The 18522-nt window shown below is 43.3% G+C and overlaps 1 long non-coding RNA gene across 1 annotated transcript; it reads right to left on the reverse strand.

Annotated features, from left to right (window-relative positions):
• Positions 1 to 8058: 8058 nt before the first annotated feature.
• LOC132659582 (uncharacterized) lies at positions 8059 to 16117 on the reverse strand. Its single transcript, XR_009600147.1, has 3 exons — positions 15915 to 16117; positions 12730 to 12956; positions 8059 to 8267 (listed from the first exon to the last, which is right to left on the reverse strand). It is a non-coding gene; the product is annotated as an uncharacterized LOC132659582 (long non-coding RNA).
• Positions 16118 to 18522: the final 2405 nt, after the last annotated feature.

The following is an 18522-nucleotide window of genomic DNA, read 5'->3' on the forward strand; positions in this document are numbered from 1 at the left end:
TCCAGCAGATCAATTGGGAAGCTCTGCTGTAGAGCCTCTGCCCTCCAGCCCATGGTTTCCTCATCTGCAAAATGGAAGCATAACACCAACCACACTGGGTGGTTGAGCCCATGAGATTATTATGGAGGTAAAGTGCTCAGTACAGTGCCTGGCACACAGCAGGCAGTCATCAAAGCTGGTGCTTTCTCCTTGCCCCCTCCTCTATTTTGAAGTCCACTACTAAGGCCTGCAAGAACCATCTGATTTTCCAACTCTCAAATGGTATCATCTGTCAAACCTTGTAGAGAACCAGGATGAAGAGTGCCTTTCAGCCTTTCTTCTATTAAGAAAAAATTATCCTCTAAGGCAACGTTGCGAATCAGCTGTGCTGTGTGGTGTCGCTCAGTTGTATTCAATTTTTGGCGACCCCGTGGACTGTAGCCCACCAGGCTCTTCTATCCATGGAATTCTCCAGGCAAGAAGACTGGAGTGGGTCACCATTTCCTACTCCAGGGGATCTTCCCACCCCGAGTCACTTGTGTCTCCTGCATTGGCAGGCAGATTCTTTACCACTAGCGCCACCTCGGAAGCCAGTAAGTCAACTACACCTCAATCAAAAAAAGGAGAAAAGAGAACATTATCTAACGTCCTTCCCATGTTGCACGAGAGCATTTCTAACAAGCCCACCTGCAGGTTATCTGATGCTCTACAGAGAAGTTCTCTAAGCGTGGCACCTGGATCAGCATCTGAACCTGTTAGAAATGCAGATTATTGGGCTCTACCCGGGACAGATTGAATCAGAAACTGAAGTTGGGGCTCTGCAACCTGTGTTTTATAAACTATCTAGGACTGCTGCACTGGTCTGAGGAAACATAACTTTGTGGTTACAAAACTGCCTGAGACAAGTAGCTATACAACTGTTGGCTGTCACAAATTAGCATATGTAAATCTAAGACTGCGGTGATATATACATTGGAACCAAAGCCTCCAATCAGAGATCCAGTCAGAGGACTGGAGATCTCATTTTGCTGTGCATAGTCACTCAGTCGTGTTCAACTCTTTGCAACCCCATGGACTGTAGCCCACCAGGCTCCTCTGTCCGTGGGATTCTCCAGGCAAGAATACTGGGGTGTGTTGACCTGCCCTCCTTCAGGGGATCTTCCCAACCCAGGGATCGAATTCATTCATGTCCCTTAAATCTCCTGCACTGGCAGGTGGGTTCTTTACCACTAGCACCCCTTGGGAAGCCCCTGGAGATCTCTAGCGGAAGCCTCAGGGCTACCACCAAACAGGCAGACAGAAACCAAGAAGGCAGAGGGCGGCACAAGCCACATGTGGTTGTTAGGCAGAAGGAAACTGGAGGCAAGTCTGGATGAGACAGACTCAGCTGCATGAGGCCTTAAGATCATACCTAGGAAGGCTCCAAGCCACCTGGGACAGCTTCAGCCTTCTAGCTAAGACTCAGGTCTCAGGTGGGAAAGGGTGAAAAATAGGTGAAGGGGATTAGGAGGGACAAATCTCCAATTATAAAAAAGTCATGGGGATGTAATCTACAGCATAAGAAATATGGTCAATAATAATGTAGTAACTTTGTATGAAGACAGACAGTTGCTAGACTTCTTGGTGATCATTTCATAATGTATATTTCATAATCATTTCATAAGGTATCATCTCATTTAATAATGTATGCAAATATCCAGTCACTACATAGTATACTATGTAGAAACTAAATTAAACTAACTTAATTAGCATAACTTAACTAACTTAATAAAACTAACTTAATAAAACTAACTTAATAAAAACTTAATAAAACTAACTTAATAAAAAATAGGGAATTCCTAAGGACTTTGACCTTCCACTGCAGAGTGCGTGGGTTTGAATCCCAGTTGGTGAACTATGATCCCACATGTCATGTGGCCAAATAAATAAATAGATAGATATTTTTAAAAACTGATCTCATAGAAACAAACAAACAAAAACGAAAGAAAACAAAAGCTGAACAAGAAGACTGATCTCCACTGGCTGACACTTTTAAGTCCTGAAGATCCCAGGCTTACCTGTCTGTCATGTGCTGTCTCTCCCAGGTTACTGGTTGAGGCTCACTTCCCAAGCATCTCCTGGAGAAATCATGTTAATAGAAGAATCACTTTCTTAATGCTATGAAAGTTGTGCGTTCATCATACTTCAAATCATTGCCAACTAATGGGCTTCCTTGATAGCTCAGTTAGTGAAGAATCCACCTGCAATGCAGGAGACCCTGGTTCAATCGCTGGGTCGGGAAGTTTCACTGGGGAAGGGATAGGCTGCCCACTCCAGTATTCTTGGGCTTCCCCTGTGGCTCAGCCGGTAAAGAATCTGCCTGCAACGCGGGAGACCTGGGTTGGAAAGATCCCCTGGAGAAGGGAAAGGCTACCCACTCCAGTATACTGGCCTGGAGAATTCCATGGACTATACAGACTATACAGTCCATGGGGTCACAATGAGTCAGACACCACTGAGTGACTTTCACTTTCAGTGAGCTAACACCACTGGTACTCCTTTATTTGAAAAAATTTATATATTGTTTTAAATTTTGATTGAGCTGGGTTTTATTATAGTGCACAGGCTTCTCTAGTTGTGGCACATGGGTTTAGTTACCCCCAGAATGTGGGATCTTAGTTCCCCAACCAAGAATGGGATCCTCGTCCCCTATATTGGAAGGCAGGTTCTTAACCAGTGGACCACCAGGGAAGTCCCCATTGGTGTTCCTTTTAACTGACTTTATTGTTCTGTAACCACTGAAAACTATTTAAAAGTTTTTGATTATTTTTTTTAAGCACTGACTAGGCCAAGCTGGTAGTGTGGAAATGTGTTCTATTAATACTTGGTGAAAAAAGGGAGGGGAAATGGCTGAAGAGAGTGAGCCGGTGAGCAAGCCAGGAATTGTCAGGCACTGCGGCTGGGTTCATCCTGCTTGGGCTGCCTAAAGGACTGACTGAGGAATAATTGGCAAAGCTCTGTGGGCTGAAGAGTATCTGTACAAAGCATGCATGATATATAAAAAGAGAGAAAGAAGGAAGCAGTAGAGACACTGATGAGGTTGTCTGGATTGGCATCGAGATGTGGGTACCTATGAGAATTTGTGGAACCATCTTAAAAAGATCTTATAGTTTTCCAAATGCTTTTGTGTAACATTCCAGGGACAACACTTAGTGAGCTTTTGCCATGAGTGAGGTGTTAGGTCTACAAGGAGGACTTGAAAGTCCTCAAACAGCTCATGTTCTAGTTATTAGTATATAAACTCACCGGTATCTGGCCTATGGAATCCAAGTGAAATGTTTGCTGCAATCAGACTGATAGCATGTTGTAGATATATTTGCAGTGGAGAAGATTGGAAGATCAGCTTAATTTACCCTTTATAAAGCAGAATGCTGGGCGAAGCAATTGAGAGCACAAAGTCTGGAATCAAATTATCTGTTCATTAGCTGTGTGATCCTGAGCAAGGCATCTAACCTCTCTGTGCTTCAGTTTTCCTCATCTACAAAATGGGGATAATAATAGAACCTACCTGAGAGGGCAACTGTTCGAGTTAGTTAATAATATATGTAAGGCACCTTGGAGAGATCTTGTGCTGTGTGCTTGGTTGATTGGTCGTGTCTGACTCTTTGTGATCCTATGGACTGTAGCCCCACCAGGCTCCTCTGTCCATGGGATTCTCCAGGCAAGAATACTGGAGTGGGTTGCCATGCTCTCCTCCAGGGGATCTTCCCAACCCAGGGATTAAACTCATGTTTCCTGCATTGCAAGCAGATTCTTTACCATCTGAGCCACCAGAGAGAGATCTTGACACTTAATAAACACTACTTGTGTTAGCCATCACTATCTTTAGTTTGTATCAATTTGGAGATCAACTTGAGAGGATATTTTACTCAGCCCTAGTTAAAGGAACGACAGCGGGGTGAGAAAATGGAGACGGCAAGGAGGTAGTTTTGCAAGGTCATTCAGTCAAGACATTGCTCCAGAAAAAAGTCCTGGTATCTTATGGAATCCCAGCACATCCTTTCTTGGTGAGTCAGAAACTGATTTTGGCGGGCTCTGTCCACAGGTTTATGTTCTGGCATGGTGCCCACACCTGTACCCCTTTGTGGTCTAACACCCCAGAGAGAAGTGGATGAACACCATTCTCTAGACAAACCAAACCAGTAAGGAGCCATGTTAAGAAGCAAGTTTAATAAAACAACAATAATAACAAAACACACTTCATGGGGGAGCCCTGCAAATAGAAAGTCAGTCCTTGACAGCCATCCAGAGTGAGTTCCACAGCTGGGAGCCATCTGTCTGATAAGTCATTCAGAAAAGCTCCCCATCCTCAGGTCTTCAAAGATGAACGCCTGTCAGCAAGAATGGCCCCAGCTGCGTGTAGAAGCCTCAAGGCCCTGACTTCTCTTCCTGGCTCTGATGTCCCTTCTGAAGTCATCCAGGCAAGTCACTTAGCCACTTAGTTTCCCTATCTGGGAAAAGGATAAACCATTCAGGTGCCTTTTGTTCCTCCTTATCTCCCTAGGGAGTCTAAGGTATCTGTGTACCTAGGAATCCTATCTAAAGTGTCCAGTGTTACAGAAACCAACAAAATGCCTGGCTGATTGACCAACAAAATGCCTGGCTGGATTCATTGATGTTTCAGGAATTTGAATAACTGGAGGATGTGGGAGTACATGTTGGGTCTGGCCCAGTCTTGTGTGATACTCATCTAGTGATATAAACAAGGGAGAAAATCGTGAACCTATCCTTTCCAAAAGACACTATTCTGAAGTATTACTACTATCCTCTGGTTCCTGAACCTATACATGGCACATTCTTGCTCACTCCTAAATGGAAATAATTTCTGTCCTTTGCTCTACCCACTGTGCCCAGTAAGAGAAACGTGAGGCTGCTGCTGAAACCAATGTGGCTTGGAAACAACCTTGTTATAAGCCAAGTCTTCCAAGTTTTGAAGCCACAGGGTGTGTCAACAGGCACCCACCCACGCCTTTTTACCACTTCAATGGAAAGCAAGCTTAGCCAGAATTAGAGGATTTGAAGCAACCAAAGAAAGTTAAAGCCAAAGAGAGACAGAGTGGGATTGTCTTAGTGGTCTGCTTTCAGACCTCTTCACACTCCTGCCTGATCAAACAATACGTCGCTTAACGATGATTCGAACTTTATCTGGCATTACAGTTACCTGGCAGTGTAGCAGTGTTAGTCGCTCAGTCATGTCCGACTCATTGCAGTCCCACGGACTGTAGCCCACCAGGCTCCTCGGTCCACGGAATTTTCCAGACAAGAGTACTGGAGTCGGTTGCCATTCCCATCTCCAGGGGATCTTCCTGACCCAGGATCAAACCCGGGTTTCCTGCATTTCAGGCAGATTCTTTACTGTTTGAGCTACAAGAAAGACCTTCAGAGTTACCTGGGGAGCCTATTAAAATTCAGATTGCTGGGCCTACCTTAGTAATTTTGGATTCAGAAGGTCAGAGGGACCTCAAAAATTGCCTGTTTCCTACAGATTTGAAAGAGATGCTAGCACTGTCCATCCAGGGAATCACATTTGGAGAACCACTAGGTCAAAAGGTATATTTTTACAGGTGAAAAATCTTATGTTGTGTCCAGTTAGGGTGACCAGGTATCCTGGTCTTCTTGGGACTGAAAGTTTTCCTTGAATTCAGGACTTTTCAGTGATGAAAGTGGGATGCTTCTGAGCAAACGAGGATGGTAGGTTACCCTAAAAATAGAAGCGATGCCGACGTCCTATCTTTTTAAAGTTTGGATTAATTCAGGAGGCTAACTAGTTAGTTAAAAATTTATACTAAGTCCCAGAGGCCACATATGGGGATATTAGACAAATTCAAGAGAACAGTTGCAGTTTTTGTCCTCAAAAAATTTCCAAGATGAGTAACACATTTTTATTGACTGCCTACTTATCTGCTGGGTATTGGCAGGGGGTGGGGATGGTATACTGGTACATAAGATAACACATTTCTGATGCTGGGAAAGATTGAGGACAGGAGACAAGGGCATCAGAGGATGAGATGGCTGGATGGCATCACTGATGCAACAGCCATGAACTTGGGTAAGCTTCAGAAGATGGGGAGGGACAGAGAGGCCTGGCGTGCTTCAGCTCATGGTGTCACAAAGAGCGGACATAACCGGGCGACTGAACAGCAACAAGATACACATTGCACCTGCCCTCATGGAGCCGACTATCTAATGGGGAAAACAGTGAGCCCAGTGAACAAAGGTGAAATGGAAGTAATTTGCACCCTGAAGTAGAGTTATAAGGCTTAATCGAGTTAATGTCTGCAGACTACAAAAGGGAACAGTATGTTACAATTATTATAATCACATGACCCAAATCTTCTGAAAAGTCCTGATTTATGAGATCATATTTCCCAGTTTGGTTTTTTTTTTTCCCAGAGAGAAAAAAAGTGCCAGGAAGATAGAAAGCAGGAGAACTGAGACTTCGTTCTGGCTGGGCTATTCACTTCCGTTTGACGTTGAAAGGGTCGTTAATGTCTTTGCTCCTCAATTTCCACGTAAGAATCAGATGAAATATTATTGTGGAAACACTTTCAATATCAACAAACTGATTTATCTGGAAGGCAATTTATTTGGAAAGATATCACATGAATTCAAGTATCACAAATTCCCTACTGCAGCAAAAGTATTCAAATCAGAGTAATTATCAAGAACTGTGGTTCTTTTATGGGAATGTTTTTAAAAATATAGAGAAGCCTTCTTGTTCTTTAGTTACTAAGTTGTGTCCAATGCTCTTGTGACCCCATGGACTGGAGTTTGCCAGGTTCTTCTGTACATGGGATTTCCCAGGCAAGAATACTGGAGTGGGGTGCCATTTCCTTCTCCAGGGGGTCTTCCTGACCCAGGGATCGAACCCAAGCCTCCTGTATGGCTGGCAGATTCTTTACCACTAAGCCACTATGGAAGCCTATATAGAGCCTAGGTGAGTAAAAGTTTTCACTTTAAAGGAAGGAGTTTCATGCTTTAAGATGAGAGTTTTCTGAGGACAAGGGGAAATTTTTTGAAGACTTGAAAATTTGCACCACTCTATTTGAATTCAAATTTCTAAAGCCAGAGATTCTAACAAATACCTAAGTGGAATTAGGGAGAAAAAAGCACGTCTAATGTGTCTTCTATTTTTTCATCTTAAAAAATGTGTTTTTTGTAAAGTTGAAAGCTATTTAAGTACATTTTCTAAGGCTTCCTTTTTTCTTCACTGGGTATATGTATGTGTAGGCATTCTAGGTATATAAAGATATATATCTGAATCATGTTATCCCCTGCTGTCAACAATTAAGTAGCTTCCCAGGTGGTGTAAGTGGTAAAGAATCCGCCTGCCAATGCAGGAGACACAAGAGAGGTACGTTTGATCCCTGGGTCAGGAAGATCCCTTGGAATAGGAAATGGCACCCCACTTCAGTATTCTTGCTGGGAGAATTTCATGAACAGAGGAGCCTGGCAGGCTACAGTCCATGGCGTCACAAAGAGTCAGACACAATTGAGCATCTGAGCATGGCCCTTAAATTAAGGATGAAATTACCCTGGACTAAGGATTGTCAACTCTGGCTGCTTTAGCTGGGGGACCCTAAAAAAAGAAGACAACCAGTATACCTACCTAGTCCCTCCTCCGACTGAATCAGAACCTTTATGGGTAGTGCCTGGATACTACAATTTGTAAAAGCCACGTGAAAAAAAAGGTGGGGGTACTTCCCTGGTGGTTCAGTGCCTAAGACTCCAAGCTACCAATGCAGGGAGCCCTAGCTCAGTCCCTGGTCAGGGAACTAGATCCCACATGCCACAGCTAAGACCCGGGGCAGCCGAATTAAAAAGAAATAACTGAGAAGCCATGTGATCTGGTGCTTGTTGCCTCTCTGATTGCCCCTGCCACTGCCCTCTCCTCCCTGGCTCTGCTCAGCCTCCCTGGCCAAGTCCTCGACCCTGGACGTAGTCCAAGGCTTTTGCACCTGCTGCTCCTCCATCTTGGCTTAAGTTTTCGTTCCCTGACCTGTCAGCATCATACCAAATTGCTTCAGTGCACATGCTCCTAGCACCAGGCCCTGGCCTCCTTAGCCCATCTCATGGCTGCCTTGCACACTTACCTGTGAGATCCTTGAGATTAGAGGCTGGTTGGTTTCTGCTCAGTATGTTTTCCCAAGCTCCAGTGAAGTGCTTGACAAAAAGAGGCACTCAGTGCTGATATCAAAAGTGGAAGATGAATGATAGGATGGAAACAGTCCAATATTTTATGTCATGGGCTTTAAGAGATTAAAATATATATTATATAAATAAATATAATATGAAATATATATATTTTAAGTCATATGCAAATCTAAAGAAGTATTGTCATAAAACATTGAACTTCATTTAATCTTAGCTACAGCTTCCCCAGCCAAGCTTCAAAGACAAGCATCATTTGGAAAATAAAACTACAGAACTAATATAACGAGCCATATCCTGTTGAGAGTTATTTTGGGAGGTGCCTACAAAAGGAGGGTTGTCTGCTGCCTTTTCAAGGCCATGATAGGGATCCACAGTTTGAGGCCTCCCTTCCAGAGAGATTGTCTGAAAAAAGAGTTAGGCCTCATGGTAACTACATGCAAATCCCAGTTCAGCTCTCATCCTGCTTCCAGGGGGGCCTGACTGTTAGTTGGTCAGTTAGTTCATAAATAATGTACGCATGCATCCTCAGTCCCTCAGTCATGTCTGACTCTTTTGAGACTCCCTGGACTGTAGCCCGCCAGGCTTCTCTGTCCATGGGATTTCCAATATTCAGCAAGAATACTGGAGTGGGTTGCCATTTTCTTCTCCAGGGGACCTTCCTGACCCTGGGATTGCATCCAGGTCTCCCGCGTCTCCTGCATTGGCAGGTAGACTCTTTACCGCTGAGCCACTAGCTGTTCCTAAATCCAGAAATGCAAATTGACTGTGACTTCGGTTCACATATTCATAGCTTGAAACCTCAAGAGCTTGAGTCTGCCATAGCTGCTGCTGTAAGCCTCTGAAAAAAGCCAAAGCTGCTCATCTTTAACAATTAAACTGTTAAGCCACAAAACAGAGAACTGGGTTCAGATCCTACTTCTACCTCTAATTACCAGTGAAAGACTTTATGCAAGTTACTTAACCTTTCTCTACCTAGTTTTCCTTGTTCCTAAAAAGGGTTTAATATTAATAGTACCGTCTCTCATGGGATGGTTGGTAGGCTAAATGAATTAATACACATGACATCCTTAGAACAGTACCTGGCACATAGTAAATACTCAATAAATATTAGTGACTATCCCTGTTGTTAGCATTTCAAGCACAGCTTAGACGAGGAAGAGGTTCCTGGGGCCAGGCGGGGGGGGAGTGGGCGCTTTCCACCGCATGCCAAGCCAAGCGCCTGTTCACCAGGGAATTTCAATCTGAAAGGAAAGGAAGACAATCTGTTTTGCTTGCAGCTACCAGGAGCAGAGCTCCAAACTGAAGGAGAAAGCCCCCAGGCTTTTAACTAGGGTAAATATGTGCCAAGAGAAATGCGTTTCACTTGGATTATGCCACCAGAAAAGAGGGAGGGGGGGATTATATGACCTACAGATGCCCTTAGCTTTTAGTCAAGATGAATGTGAAAAGGAAGTATTGATAAAAGCCATTTCCTGCAGCTCATCCCAACATCGATGCCTAGCATTTGTACCCCATTTTGTATAGAGCGGAGCTCTCTATTTCTTTTTATTTGCTTTGAGCAGAGGAGAAGCAATCCCACACAAAGGAAAGAGTGCCAAAGGGAAACCAGAGGCTGGAATTCCCGGTTTAGTGTGACACCCACCTTCTCTGGACCTTGGTTTTCTCATCTATAAAGTGTAGAAGATGAATTTAGTGCACCCCAAGGTCCATTCCAAGAGCAAAAGAAAAATACTCAAAAAGACTTAAACTTTACAGGAAGGGGGATTAAGCTGTAGAAAAGAAAGCCAAGGTGAGTGGGGATGTGGGAAAGAGGGTAGGTTAGGGATACAGGAGTAGGTTGCAGGATCTCCTACAAAAGGAGTGTTGTCTGCTGCCTCCTCAAGGCCACAGCTTTCCAGCTTTCCCTATAGTCAGCTGCTGTGAGACGCAGGTGTGGGCAGCATGGGGAAGCTGGGGATGGAATGGGGGCTGGAGGAGCTCTGTAAAGTTCTGCTGTAATCACGCTGTTTTTTCTCTACCCTGCCATGATTTATTATACATGCATAACTTGGGGAATAAACTGCTCTCGGTTCTGACCTGCCCCAAAACTGAGAACAAGAGCTCTTGGCTCAGAATTTAGTCAAGTCCCTTCCAGGAAGTTCAGGAGGTAAGAAAGTGGCCATTCAGAGGTACCTGGCTCCTTTCTTAACCCTAGGATCTTGTATTACCTCTGAGAATTCATGCTTGTCTATAAGAGGGGAATGTGAAGTGTGTGTATATGTCTGTATCTAGGAGATCCAAAATCACCCACCTACATTTATACAATGGAATATTACTCAGCCATAAAAAGGAATGAATTTAAGTCAGTAGTAGTGAGGTGGATGAACCTAGAGTCTCTTATACAGAGTGAAGTAAGTCAGAAAAAGAAAACAAACATATATTATTGCATATATAAGGAATCTAGAAAAATGGTTCTGATGATCCTAGTAGGGAACAGACTTGTGGACACAGCAGGGGAAGGTGAGGGTAGGACAAACGGAGAAAGTGGCGCTGACATATATACACTATTTTGTGCAAAATAGATAGTGGTGTTGGTGGTTTAGTCACTAAGTTGTGTCCAACTTGGGAAGCTGCTAAATAGCACAGCGAGCCCAGCCTGGCGCCCTGTGATGACATAGAGGGTGGGATGGGGGGAGGGAGGGAGACTTAAGAGGGAAGGGATGAAGTGAAGTGAAGTGGCTCAGTCGTGTCCGACTCTTTGTGACCCCATGGACTGTAGCCCACCAGGCTCCTCCGTCCATGGGATTCTCCAGGCAAGAATACTAGAGTGGGTTACCATTTCCTTCTCCAGGGGATCTTCCTGACCCAGGGATTGAACCCGGGTCTCCCACATTGGAGGCAGACGCTTTAACCTCTGAGCCACCAGGGAAGCTTATATATGTAATTATGACTGATTCACATTGTTGTACAGCAGAAACCAACACAAAATTGTAAGTAAAGCTATTTTCCACTAATTAAAAAAAAATAAAATCACCCACTGAAATTGTCAGGAGAATGATGGGAAAAGCTAAATGTCAGCTTAGTGAGACTATGCCCATTCCCCACACAAACACCCATTCCCTGCCCCTTGGACCCCAGAAGGAGAGACAGAGAACAGGCCACATGCCCCAGGTAGTCACTGGTCCAAGGAGGATGAGAGACACATGAAACATAGCTGAATCCAACCTGGTGCTTGGATCCCAGAGTGAACAGCCAGCCTAGCTCAGTTAAGCCAAGCCAACCCATAGACCTATGAGCATGCAAATAAAGGACTATTGTTCGAGCTTCAGGATAATTAGTTAGACAGCATAACTGTGGCGGTAGCAAACTGATACACCACTTTATGTCATAGGAACCCAACTCTAGAAAAGGAGGGGAAGGATAGAGGCTGACGCTTTGAAGTTACACAAACAGCTATTGTTGTCGTTCAGTCGCCCAGCTGTATCCAACTCTTTGTGACCCCATCGACTGCAGCATGCCAGGCCTCCCTGTCCCTCACCATCTCCCAAAGTTTGCCCAAGTTCATGTCCATAGAATTGGTGATGCCATCCAGCCATCTCATCTTCTGGTACCCTCTTCTCCTTCTGCCCTCAATCTTTCCCAGCATCAGGGACTTTTCCAGTTAGTCGGCTGTTAACATCAGATGACCAAAATACTGGAGCTTCAGCTTCAGCATCAGTCCTTCCAAAGAGTATTCAGGGTTGATTTCCCTTAAGATTGACTGGTTTCATCTTCTTGCTGATCTCCTTGCTGTCCAGGGAAGTTTCAGAAGTCTTCTCCAGCACCACAGTTCTAAGGCATCATTTCTTTGGCACTCTGCTTTCTTTACAAAAGCAGTAGGTAACTATTTTATCTGGTAAGCTATGCTGATTCACTCATTCACTTATTCATTCATTCAAAAGATATATAATAAGCCACCTTTCTACTGAAGGACGGAGGAGAAGGGGATGACAGAGGATGAGATGGCTGGATGGCATCACCAACTCAATGGACATGAGTTCGAATAAACTCTGGGAGATGGTGATGGACAGGGAGGCCTGGCGTGCTGCAGTCCATGGGGTCGCAAACAGTCGGACACGACTGAGTGACTGAACTGAACTGAATAAGCCACCTACTATGTTTTACACACTGGGAACAAAACAGTGAATAAAACAGATGGAAATCCCTGCTCCATCGAGCCTGTATTCCACGGAGCGTGTATGTGAGATGCATTTCCTACAGGCGTCCATGAGCAGAGGAAATGGTTTCAGAGCGTCTCTACCTTGGCGCAGCCAACTCATTTGCATTTGTTTAGCTATTACACCACAGGCTTTTAGCCATTCAGGCAACCCAACTTAGTTCCCTTCTCTACTTCTCTTTTGAAAGGAATGACTTGCCCTGAGTTCCTACTATTTGACAAGCACTAAAGCTACATCGCTTTTAATCGTGACAAAATCTTTAGAGTGAGGTTAACAGTACAGATTTCCCCCACTCTCCAAAAGGAGAGTGTTTGTGAAACCTTTCGTAAGCCGAAATGGTGTAAAGCAAAGAAGCAATTACCTTAGAATGCATCTTGCTAACAGATACAGAGTAAATGGAGATAAAGCACAGATGCTCAGAGACACAACTAAAAGCAGTGGGGCTGGATGCTGAGATGCTGAGATGCTGAGAGTGGTTCCCAGGAAAGGAGCTTGGTGGTTTCACTGCTGCTGTTTGAGGTGCCTTGCCTCTCCGCTGGCTCCAGCAAAACCAATGTTGAATGCCTTTTTCCCTTTTTACCTTTTTGTCTGAAAAATGAAAATCCTCTTCAGATTTCTTGCAGTTATAGAAAACAGTACTAATGTAGGTCTTTTGTAAAATTGAAGGGGCATAAAAGCAAACTTTCCAAAAGTAGGGGATACATGTATTCTCATTATCTGCTTCAGGAAAGAGATGAGAAAGGTCAAGTCACACAGCTGAGAAAGACCTGGGATTTGAACCAGCTATGGATAGCTACAAAGTCCTCTTTGGATGAACCTTATTGTCTCTCATAAGTCTGACATTGCCCTGGAGGGTTTTAGACTAAAAGAAAATGTTCTCTAATGTTAGATGGTGTAATGAAAATGGTGGTTTCTGGTGACACCTCTATGACTTCATCTTTTCTGACTAAATAAATTAGTTTCTTTTTTTCCGATTCATATTTCATGAGCACATGTGGTTTAAGCCAACTAGAAATTCTTGAAATGGCTACACATCTCAGAACATGGAATCCTAACTAGAGCTTCAAATTTCTGGTCCAGAATCTAATCCCAAACCCTACTCCAAGAAACAAAAACAAAAGACAAAGCAACAGAAAACTGTTTGCCCTGGAATAATAATCTTAGAAGTCAAAATGAATAATCAAATATTAACGATAATGGCTCTATGGACCAATTTGAACATTAAAAACAGTGACAATAAAGGATTATAACACTGAACAAAACAATAAGGAAAAGGAATCTAGAATTCAAAGTTAAACATTTTTAAAAGGTGGGATGGGATGCTTTTTCAACAAATAAATGATAGATAATAAGTGTAGAAGGAATGAAATAATCAGAATATTACCATTTTGCAACCACTGATGAAATAATGAATGCTTTGAGCAAAGATTATCAATAGTTGCTAAGCCACTGGGTAAAATGTTTGGGGAGAACAGGATATTTCTTGGTCTCAGAGTACTACTTCTCTTTTATCCTTCATTACTGACAAAGGGTAAAAAGTACCTTTACAACAGAAATATCTGATGGGCACCACCAAAACCAAGCAGTCAAAATTAGCATCACCAATAACAGGGCAAATTGACATACACCTCCTGAGGACTTGCAATGGGAAATCCCCAAAATGTCCATGTTATGTTCTTGCCAAAAAGTATTTATCCAGAGTGCCTGATCACAAGGAAACAATCTGGCAAGTCCAGGTTTAAGCCATTCAAAAGGACAACTGGTCTGGAATCTTTAAAAATGTCAATGTTGCGAAAGACAAACAAGAACAACAGATGAGGAGACTGTTCTAAATGGAAGGAAACCAAAGAGCTATGGCAAACAAGTGCAAAACAATGGAACAGCTGATCCTTGATTGGGTTGAGGGTGAGGGGCATGGAATGGGAAAGACTTTTAAAGATATTTCTGGAACAACTGGAAAACTTGGGACTTTCAGATAATAATATTTCACTAATTTTAGATTTTCTGGCTGTGATAATGCGATTGTGTTTTATAAGATTGGAAAAGCATGATGAAGTGTTTGCAGTGAAGTATCAAGTTGTCTGCAGTTTACTTTCAAAAGGTTTACCATGTATGTGGATGTGGATAGTGAAGGGGTTCAGAACCAGCCTCCTCGAAATGCACCATTTCACCATGCAAATTATTTTGAGCTGAAGATAATGGATACCCAAAAGACGAAGGAAGAACTTTTTACCTCCCCTTAACTAAAAGAATGTGGATAGAAGGCCTGGCTCAGAGACAGCTATTACCAGGGATAACTTTCATCTAAATGACCTATCTGTCCAGCATGTGTGCGTGCTAAAGTCGCTTCAGTCGTGTCTGACTCTTTGCAACCCTATGGACTGTAGCCCCCCAGGCTCCTCTGTCTGTGAGATTCTCAGGGAAGAATACTGGAGTGGGTTGCCATGCCCACCTCCAGGGGATCTTTCCGACCCAGGGATCGAACCTGCATCTCTTATGTATCCAGCACTGCCAGGAGGGTTCTGTACCACTAGCACCACCTGGGAAACCCATTTGTTTGGCAGGGCAACCACCTAATTGCCAAACATCTGCTCTTCTTGCTGTCCTGAAACTTACCCCCCTCCCTTTTGAAGTCCCAGGCCCCTATCCCATTACTTATCTCAGGGTGGCATCTAAGCTTACAACCACTCTTGCCCTCAGGTGTCAGATTCTTATGGGGGTCCCATGTGTATGTAATTAAATTCATTTTGCTCCTGTTAATCTGTCTTACATTAATTTGATTAGTAGACCAACCAAAGAATCAAGAAGAGTAGAGGAAAAAATTTTCCTCCCCAACATTAGATAGATAGATAAACAGATAGAGAATAGATAATCTCAAGTATGAAAGAAGAAAAGAGAAGGATAGAAAAGGAAAGCAAATGTTAACAACTGTTAATCTAGGTGAAGAATTCATGGATTTCATTGCTTTTCTGTTCAACTTTATTGTGTTTTTTAAAATTCAGAAAAAAAATGAGGGGCAAAAAATAAAGGTGTTGGAACAGAAGACATCTCCATTCCTTACCTTGCTGGCATTTGAACAATGCCAGGATCTGAAACAGATCATCCTTGGAAGATGTGTTCCTGTCTGAAGCCCTGGGTCAGGTCAACTGTCCTCACTGCAAACCCACACTGAATGTCTAGCATTTTAGTTCTGTGCCCTTGAAAGTTGACCATAGGGCGCTGGCTCCTTCCTTGAATCTGGGTCATCATGATGACTGTCTGGGGCTGGCTTTGACAAGACAAGAGTATATTGGGCATTGCTGGGAGACTGTGAAGGGTGAGTCAGGAAAAGGAGGAGATGAGGGGGCAGAGAGATGGGATGTTTGCAGCCAGGAAACAGCTCAGGGAATGTGTGGGAAATGTGGAGGAGGGGAGTCTGGAAAAGGATGAAGGAGCAGAGGCTTATCTAAAACCACTTTCATACAAACATAGCAGCGGAAGGCTTATTCAGTATTGTTTATTTACCTACCACAGGTTCCCACTGTGAAGTAGGCAGGCACCACTTACCTGCATTTCCTCATCCTGCAGGTAAGCATAATTCCTTCCATATTCTTTCATCCAAGCCATCCTTTCCTTACAAACAGCTGGTCTTCTTCAAGTTAATGTGCCTAAAGGAAGGAACAAAAAACTTTAGCGTTGGCAGACGTGTGGAGGCAGATGGTAGGAGGGCACAGATAAAAACAGGAAGACCATTTTAGAAGTTTTACAGGTATCCCAGTGATGGGTAATGGTGGCCTGGACCAGGGGGTTACAGGAGAAGTGGTCTGAGGCAGTCAAACTCTGGATGCAGTTGCAGACCGAAGTCAAGTGTCACACTGCTGCGTGGCCTACAAACATCACCAGCCCCTCCAAAGTCCCTTCAGCATCCCTGTCTCTGTGGTTTACATTCTTCATTAACTGAAGGGTTTGGTTTTTAGAGCCACAAAGGAATTGGAGTAGACAGTTGAAGGCAAATCCATCTTTGATCCTGGAAACTCAATTCAAAGAGCATGCTTTCTGATAAAGATGAGTCAGCAACCTCAGAGGAAGTTGGATTCAGCTCAACAGAAGTTTCCACCTTCTCCAGGAAGCCTTACTTCGCAATGTGATGCCTGCCTCCTATGTCAAAGGCAGTCTCATCTATACCAATATCTTATCTGACATGAGTATCATACTTGACCAATGTTTTACACTATTTGGAGAGGTCTCTCCTAACTCCTGGACTAGATCACACTCCCTGTTCTATTTTCCCATAGTGTCTTAGTCTTCCCCTGTCATAATTCTCACTATAGTTTGTTGTAGGTATTTGTTTAATTATCTGAGCTTCCCAGGTGGCTCAGATGGTAGAGAATCTGCCTGCAATGTGGAAGACCCAGCTTCAATTCCTGGGTCAGGAAGATCCCCTGGAGAAGGGAATGGCAACCCACTCCAGTATTCTTGCCTGAAGAATTCCATGGACAGAGGAGCCTGGTGGTCTACAGTCCATGGGGTCACAACGACACGACTGAGCGATTAACACTGAATTTGCCTTTCTAGCTAAATTGAAAAGCTTTATGAGGAAAAGAGAATGCTATACCCCTGGTACCTAACATAGTGAATTCTTGAATTCTATTCAAGAATAGAATTTATCCCTACAAGTGAATGAATAAATAATTAGTAACTTTTAATTTTCAAAACAACTCTTGCCAGGTGGGTATTATTGTCTCCACTTCATCAATGTGGGGAAGGAGCTATTGGAAGATGGTCATCACAAAGTTAGTTAGTGGAAGAACTAACTGGCAGTGGTAACCAGGTCCCAATCCTCTCCATCACAGTCTACTTGGAACCTAGAAGAAACACCCATTCATTTAGTCACACACTTTTTGATTATTCCTTACATGTCAAGCTTTACTTCGGGACTATATGCTCATGGAGGACATACTAAAAGGAGTAAGATTCATGTTCAGATGTGGGAAACAAGAAGCAGAGAAATGGACATGCAGATACTTAATTGCATTATAGGGTAGTCAGTACCAAGGGCTCTCCTAGGAGGAATGTCTAAATCTGCCTGGGTGAGGGAAGGTTTTAATGGGTCCATTTCATTTGGGTTTGGGGGAAAAAAAAAAGTATTTATCTAGGAACAGAGCAGTAAAGGTTATTAAAGGATAAAGCTCATCACTGGCATCTCCAAAGTTGAATAACTTCATTTCCAGCTCTGTTACTGACTCTCCATCCTACTCAAGTCCCAGAAGCTGGCTTCAGGAAATGGAGGAGTCAGTCCCAGGACTCTAGGCTTGCTTAACTCAAAAATAGTCAACACAACAGGAGACCCACAGTGCAGAGCCAGGGTGTGTTATAGGGCTCACCTACGTGGGCCAGCATACATAGATTAAAACATCACCTATATGAATGACATTCGTTGGATTCAGGCAATGCTCAACTCTCACCATCACACATGTGGCTCCAACATCTCATTTCAATTGATATATAAAATTTATTTTTGCTATAAATAAAAAAGTAGGTCATCAGGTCATCTGACATGGAATAAAGTGAGTTACAACTTGCTGTGAGTAATAGAGCACTAGAGCAAGGGAAGACCACTGGTTTATTGAAACCTAGGAAAAGTCTTCTCCTAAGAATATAACACCAGCCAGGGCAGTCAACCATCCTTCTGAGATGTGGCGCTGAAGGCAGCCGAGAGACAAATGTTAATCTGTGAGCACTGTCATACCACACTAGGAATTAGGGACCAAGGGGCAGCTATTACCATAAATAGTTAATTGACAGGAACTTTTAAAATAAGAAGGCTTAGTGATCATATTTACATTTTAGAAAGATAATGGACAACAGTATGTTAGGGGAGCAAAGGACAGAGGCGGGGAGATTGTTGAGAAGGTTAATGAAAAAAAATACCGTGAGAGATGATGAGGCATCTATCCGGTTAATGAGAATGAAGAGGAGGAAATGGATTCAGAAACTATTTAGGAAATACAGTCATCAAGACCTGGATGACTAATCACATATCAGGGGTAAGAAAATAGGAAGAGGAGAGGATGACTCCTGAGTTTCTGACTTGGGAAAGTATTTGGATGGTGGTTAGAAGAAAAGAGAGAGGGGGAGAGAGAAAGAGAATCCTTTGTGTGTGTATGTGAGTGTG

Source organism: Ovis aries, chromosome 3 (genome assembly GCF_016772045.2).
Source record: "Ovis aries strain OAR_USU_Benz2616 breed Rambouillet chromosome 3, ARS-UI_Ramb_v3.0, whole genome shotgun sequence".
Taxonomy (NCBI): domain Eukaryota; kingdom Metazoa; phylum Chordata; class Mammalia; order Artiodactyla; family Bovidae; genus Ovis; species Ovis aries.